This window comes from Alosa sapidissima, chromosome 3, assembly GCF_018492685.1.
Source record: "Alosa sapidissima isolate fAloSap1 chromosome 3, fAloSap1.pri, whole genome shotgun sequence".
NCBI classification, from domain to species: Eukaryota; Metazoa; Chordata; class Actinopteri; order Clupeiformes; family Clupeidae; genus Alosa; species Alosa sapidissima.
This window is the reverse complement of record NC_055959.1, coordinates 2,491,558-2,499,037: the sequence shown is the minus strand read 5'-3', so window position 1 is coordinate 2,499,037 and position 7,480 is coordinate 2,491,558.

Below are 7,480 nucleotides of genomic sequence, written 5' to 3'. Positions count from 1 at the left end.
TGGCCCTGCCCACACCCCCATCATCCTCCGTGTAATGTGGTTTTTATACAACACTCTCATTCTTGTCGTGACAACACCTTCCACCTGGGGGCAGTACAGAGCTAGCACCATGCTGCACACTGTAGAACAAGAGGACTGGGTCGGTGCCACTGCGCTATCTTCTCCATTGGCTGTAGTAACACAGTAGTGTGACTCCTGTTGTGCTCAAGTTCAACTCAAGCCTCAGCTACACATCAGAATGGGATGACTGAGTCTGACGAAGGGCTCGCGTTTTCATCTGTGTTTTTTCCACCTCCGGTCCATTTATGTGTTACTCACTGCCTTAATATTACTCATCGCTTTAGATACACTTCAACAACCATTTTTTTGGATTTTCTGTTCTTTTTCCAGAAATTCCCTCAGGGGTAACATCTCTCTATCTCTCTGTCTCGCTCTCTCTGAGGCCTGAACTGTACAATTCCTTTCTGATGTTCTCAGGTGTTATTTTTCTTGCAATTCAAATGTGAGTTGCATGGGCTTTATATCAAGAGAGAAATTGAGGTAAGCTCAAACTTTTCTTCTTCTTTTGTCCATTTACGTCTTCCTCCTGCCCATCCCCCCTCCACACACTCTATCTCTCTCCACTCCTCTGTGTTCACTAAAGCAGAAAGTTTGTGTCACAGATGGACGACCAGTATGGCGTGCTGGGTCAGGACATCTTCCACAAGGGAATATATATATATATATATATATATATATATATATATATATAGTTCACCAGGATCTAACTCAATAAAAATAGCCCAATGCATAAATATTTCATTCTGTTGATGGATGTTGAAAAAGAGGCCCAAAGTGAGCTCATAAACAGAGCGGATTACACGGCGTTTCAGCCCTATCTCCATACCACAGCTTTAAGACTGTGAGGCTGTGAGCTGTAATCCTCACCTGCTCTCACTGCCAGAGATGGGACCTGGAAGTGCTCTTCCTCAGCCTGGACATCAACAGTGTCCTCCAAAGGGCAGCGCAGTCTCTCTCTAGTTTGTGGTGGGTGGGGGATATGGCTTCTGTCTATTATTTTAAAATAGAGGAGTTGATTCTTATTCTGGGAGGGAAAGTGCCTTTTGACAACTCTGATCTACTCTTCAAGTCTAATGTAGCTTACTTATCTTGTTCCAACAATTCATGAGCAACACTTTTGTGAGTCACAGTGCAGTGGTTATGACATGCATCGCTAATGAAGTCCACAAAAAACAATATACAGTGCGATAAGATTATGTAAACAAAGCAAACCATTATGATCAGATGTACGGTAAACTCTCCATCACGCAGACTTCAACTAAACATATAATTAAAAACACAGATGAACTTATACTACTGAACCCAATTACTAAAGCACAGTTCAACATAATACATAATTAGTGGACCCAGTATTCTATTCAAATCTCCAGTGATCCATAATCACTGTAATAGATTTGCATTTTCTCTGTGTTGTAGGCTAACTAATGAGATCCTGGCCTTCTATCTCATTTACACTCCATAAACCCCAATCTCCTAGCCTGGCTAGCGCCACCACTTCTCAAAGAGACGTGGTCTGGGAACCAAACGTTCATTTTCTCGTATTTGAAAAAAATGCCCAGATCCGTTTATTGGGTGCCACGGATGTCTATCAAATGCGTCTGTGCATAGCTCATCATCGTCTTGCTTTCCCACCTGTTCTGTGATTGGTTCCCTATCTCAGGCGAAAATTTGCTCCATGGTCTCCAGGCTGCCTTAGCAGCGTGAATCAAATCGCGCGCAAGGCAGCATGGGAACACCCAGGCTACCAATCTCCCATCACTAAGGAAATTGCATAGAGCTAAGTGGTCTACAAGAGAAAGAAGAAAAACTCTTCACTGGATTAACTAGATATATCGATATTGAGCCATGGAATGCTATTGTTATGCTACTGTACGTTATGATTGCTATGATTGAATTACAAACACGACACAAGAACTTCCTCAGCGGATGTAAGCTAAAGAGCGGATGTGGAGGTGGAGCACAGTATTATGGCGGAGACTGCCCCGCAGTGAAGACTGTGATACACACTCACAGGCACATGTAACGTCAAGCTGACTGATTGATGACTCACATCCCACATCACTGATACAGCACAAACAAACCGGTTAGGCTTTTAGATCCTGGACTGAGAGCATTCAAGCCTCCTGTACATGGCTGCTGTCTCTCTGTGAGCTTTGTGAGTGACTGTCAGGCAGGCTTTGCTTTGTTGTTGTTGTTACTATTGTTGTTGTGTTATTGTTGTTTATCCCTTTAATGGTACAGGACAGTGAAGAGAGTGGCAGGAAGCGAATGGGAGAGAGAGATAGGGTGGTATGTGGAAATAAACCGGGTTGGAATTTGAACACAGTTCCCTGTGGGCACGTGGAGCCGAATGTGGCATGGGCGCTGTTGCCAGTTTCGCCACGATGACCCTTGGGCGTGCTTTTTGACAGTCCCAGAGATGATGTAATATGAGTCACTACTCAAGATCAGATGACAGTGGCTCATCTGATGGACAGTGTATCAGCCTGATCTGAGAGAACAGGAGGAAGAGGAGGAGGAGGAAGAGGAGGAGGAGGAAGAGGAGGATGAGGACGAGGAGGAAAAGAAGAAGAAGAAAGAGAAGGAGGACCATTACAGCTCTTAGTAATGATTATTATAATTAATTATTAATGGCAAGTAACGAGCGCCTGCTTGAGGGGAGAATCTCTGTCTCACTATCACTCCACTCCACATCTCCTTTATTCTTTTCATCTCTTCTCTCTTATTCTTCCCATTTCTTTCTCTCTTTTCATTCATCTCTCTTTCAGCTTCCTACTTCTTGTTACCTCTGTCTATTCCTCTTCTCTGTCTGTCTCTTTCTCTTCCTCTCTTACTTTCTTTCTTCTCTTCCTTTATCTTTCTTTCTCATTCCCCCTTTGTCTCTCTCTTCCTCTCTCTATCCCCCCCTCTATTCCCTGGCTGTCTCTGTCCTTTTCCTCTCTCTCTCTCTCTCTCTCTCTCTCTGCCTGCAATTGAGAGCTCTAAGCGGTATGGAGCTATTACTGGCTGTGCCCCATATTGAATGCCACCAATTACATTTCTCTAGATGTGGTTCAATTATCATAATCATAAGCATTAGGGCATTCACTCCATACCAATAAACAAATAAACAAACCCATCCATATCCATTTGCTTGGCGCTACTTAATGCTCTCAATTAGAGGGGCCACAGGAAGTTGCTTCACTCAATTAAGGTACTTCACCCAAACAGACATTTTCCACTTAGTCAAGTTTAGGGACTATAAATGCTACTCTTGAAATATGATGAAGTCAAGGAAATCATCAGATAAATGAAAAATACCTTGTGGGCTGAAGCCAGAGAGAGCAAAGTCAGACACGCTTTTTTTGTTTCACTTTGAATCACTTTGAAGACTGCATAAATGTAAGCCTGACCTTTAAATACACCGGTGGTCTGGCCTTTTCTGCTTACAGGACTTTGGCGAGGGCACTAAAGTTTCTTTGAGGCTAAGAGAATAAATTCTGGGGTTTGGGCTCACTCTCAGATTTGTGACATTTTCAGTATGAAATCCAGAGGGGCAGAGCAGGTGGTAAAAACAGCAGGCCTGGCCTATGCTGATGTATGAGAGAAAGCTTCAGATGGCAGGGCAACTGAGTTCGGAGGGCAACTGCATGCCAGAGCAGAGCAGAGCCGCAGTGTTTGGGTCAGCTTGGATCACCAGGTCCACATCGGTCAGGACACCCAACTTCACGCTCCCTGGGATTAAGCTGAGACTCAGTGCTAGGACTTTTTTTCCACAGAGCTAAAGCACATCGGATCAAAAACAGACACTCAGGACGCTTATGATCATTTCACAGCATTTTTATTTTATTTTTCTACAGATGGGAAGGCATATTCATTACAACATCTCAGACACAACATTTGTGCTAACTGGTTTGCGTGGTGTTTGGTACATCTTTGTCTCCCTCTAGAGCCAGAAAGGTTCATGATGGTTGAAGGTTGAAGACACTATGGGACCTTCTTACAAAAGTGAACATCAGCACGGAGATAACACCTATTTTACCTCTTTCTCAGAGTCCAAAACAGTTCAAAACAGAAGGCAGTTGCCTTGTTGCCCCTCTGTTGAGTTAGATCTCCTTCTATGATACAGAACATCAGCCTCTCTCTCTCTCTACTCTATGTTTCTCTCTCACCATCTCACCTCACCCGTCACCACCCGGTCACCCAGTCCACCTCTGTGTAGCCTCCCAGGGGACTAGGATAAGTAAACACTACACATGGATATCAAGATTCACAGTGGCAAGAGCCAGTAGCTTTATAGTCCTCAAATGAGACAAAACACTACAAGGGTTAAAGAGAGACAAGTGAGGGTTAAAAAAGGTTAGAGAGAGAAGCAAACAAGGCAAACCCGGGGGGTATGTTTGTTTAGTTCAACAGGGCAGAAATCCTACTGGGACAGCGGTGAGGAAAAGGCCATGCTGACCAAACATGCTTTGCATACTTATGTAGAGCAAATGAACTGATCTCTGTACTGGCTCTCGATTTTATTTGACATTTAAAACTAATACACAAAGGATATGCCAACAGCTTTGCGCTCTGCTATCAGGTCTGTGAGCAGCCATACATTAAAATGTTATGCAAAAGTCGTAATATGATAATGATCCTATATTTTCATTACTAAAAAACAATGCCCTGGTTATTTTTCATTGCCACTGGCTGAAACGTCTCACGCTGCTGGCAAACATCAGCTGCAAGATTAATTACCCGCCGCACTCACCTCTGACTCCTTCTGAGAGGGAGCGAGGGGAACAAATGCATACAGGGTCGAACAGCGGAACGGTGCGCTGACAGGGCAATCATCTCGTCTACCATGGAGTCAGGGCAAGGGGCCGCTGTTGGCGTGGAGGTCAATAGAAGAGATGTAGCCACAGGAACACCTCTAACCAAGAGCAGCGGAGTTTCAGGATGAGGAAAGACCGAGGCTAAGCTAAGATGGGAGGGAGACATGCCCACTGCCCAGTTGTGAGGCACTCAAAACACAGCAGGCTAACTGTCAGCCACTGCACTGAGTTTTTCAGGTGGTGGTTTTGAAAGATGATCAAGAGGTGGTTTTGACATTTTCAGTTTTTCAACCATGTACTTATGCTTTCTGTAAGGTGTGGTTTCACAGACAGTGGATCATTCCATTTATGGCCCATGTTTGCCTGTCTGATGAAAAGTAGGACTCTGCTAAACAGTTAAAGACCTAAAAGAAACATCTGACTCTGATAGGGAGGTTACACCGGTCATGTAACTGAAGTGTTCCATTCACAGAGCGTCTGTTGCAACAATTAGCTTCCACTGTAATCAATGGAACTGGCTGCACCAGATGTGATAGGGGTGTGAATCTTAGAAAAAATTAAAACTATCTTCTAAAACTATTGTTACGCTCCGCAAACAGAGCTCTTCAGTTACATGCCTGGTCTAGCCCGGGCCTGATGTTGTTTTCTTTATCCTTCTGACCCATTTGAATGCTTAAACCTCTTTTCCTCACCTTTGTAACACCACAGAAAAGTGACATATGGTGCAGTTTAAGGGGCCATCCACACGGAGACGCTTTTTGGTTTAAACGCACGTGTTTTGCATTGTCTTGGCCGATCGTTCAAACGAATCCTGTAAACGCACTGCCCGAAACCGCACTTTTTTGAAACCTGGTCCCAGGGTGAAAAAATTTGAAACCGTAGTCTCTATGGACGGTGAAACCGCTTGTCATCACCACAGCTGCCCTGGACATGACACTTGTAGTATTGCCCAACAATACTAGTTTTCATACATGACATTACCTACGATTACTCTCAGTAGGATAAATATCACAACTGGTGCTGCGCAGCGCCAATAGCTTATCATGACTTGGTGGACTGAACAGTGTTTTTCCTATGTGTTTTCTTGATGCATTCTAGCTACTGTCAGTGACTGACGCGAAAGAACTAGTCAGAAGTTATTAGGGACGTGCGGTGTACGTTTACATGTAAATTAATCATGCCGGTATCCTTTATTTATTTTACATGTATTACAACAGAGCGGTACAAAATATGACTGCCGCCCAGTCCAGCACATTCTTTCCACAAAAATAAGTCATGCTTGTCAAATTGTGTACATTTCCTACTTTGTTCCTTTTTTGTGTGTTTGTAATTGAGTGTGTGCAGAGTGTGTAGTTGTTTTTGTGTATATGTGTTTTGTGTGTGTGTTTCTTGTGTGTGTGTGTGTGTGTGTGTGTGTGTGTGTGTGCTTCTGTTTGTGTATGTAGGTGTGTTTGTATGGGTGCATGTGTGTGTGTGTATGTGTGTTTATGTGTTTGTGTGCGTGTCGTGTGTGTGCATGTATGTGTGTGTGTTTTTATGTGTGTGTGCATGTGTGTGTGTCTATGTATGTGTACATAAATAAAGCAAATCAGGGAACCACCTACTCTTTGCGATAAGTGCCATGGGATCTTTAACAACCATGGTCCTTAATTTAACATTCATGCAAAGGAAAACATCTTCTGCAGTACAGTGTCCCTGTCACTGCAATAGGACATTGGGATTGATATTTGTTTGGTGGCTTTTGGCCACAGGGAAGAGTGCCACCTACTGGCCAGCCACCAACACCACTTCCAGCAGGAACCTACTTGTCCAAGGAGGTTTCTTATCCAAGTACTAACTGCTTAGCTTCAGTAATTCAGCAAAGTCAGGGTATCTGCTGGTCTGGCTGCTGGCTAAAAACAAAAGGTGAAAGGCATATATGATTCTAACTGTCTCACTGAATTGCATTATGCACACTCAATTCTCACTGGTATCTGCTAGACAACAAGTACCAAAACATGATTAGTTCATAGATTTCACACGTAAAATACATTTTATACAACCCCACCCCCATCTTGCCTGTTCATAATTCTGAGAATTTCTTGAATTGTGTGTGTGCGTGTACGTGTTTATGTGTGTGTGTGTGTGTGTGTGTGTGTGTGCGCGTGCATGTGCTTGTAGATGTGCCTGTGTGTGTGCATGTGCATGCATGAGTACATATGTCTACTGTGTGTGTATGTGTCATACGTATCATTACTGTGAATGTATGTGTATGTGTGAATATCTGTTTATGCACATGTGTGCATATGGAATTAGTTAACATGACCCCTGGAGGCAAAACAAAAAAAGCAGTTTTGACCATGTTAGGTCACAGATACCTGCGATTACAACACCTCATTTTTACTTTTTCGTTTTTAACTTTAAAAAGGTGGTCCTCCTAAACCCTACGGTTCTCAAGATATTCACAGAAAACTGTGTCCGTCCTACCCTCCTTTCGGGGGGTCCAGTCCAGGGGGGGGGCTACAGATCAAAACAAAAAACAATGGTTCCATGCTATCCTTGTGGGGCTAGATGCCCACCAAGTTTCGTGCACCCCGGTCTTTCAGTGTACCGGGAATCCTTGACGGAAAATTGGCCAGCGG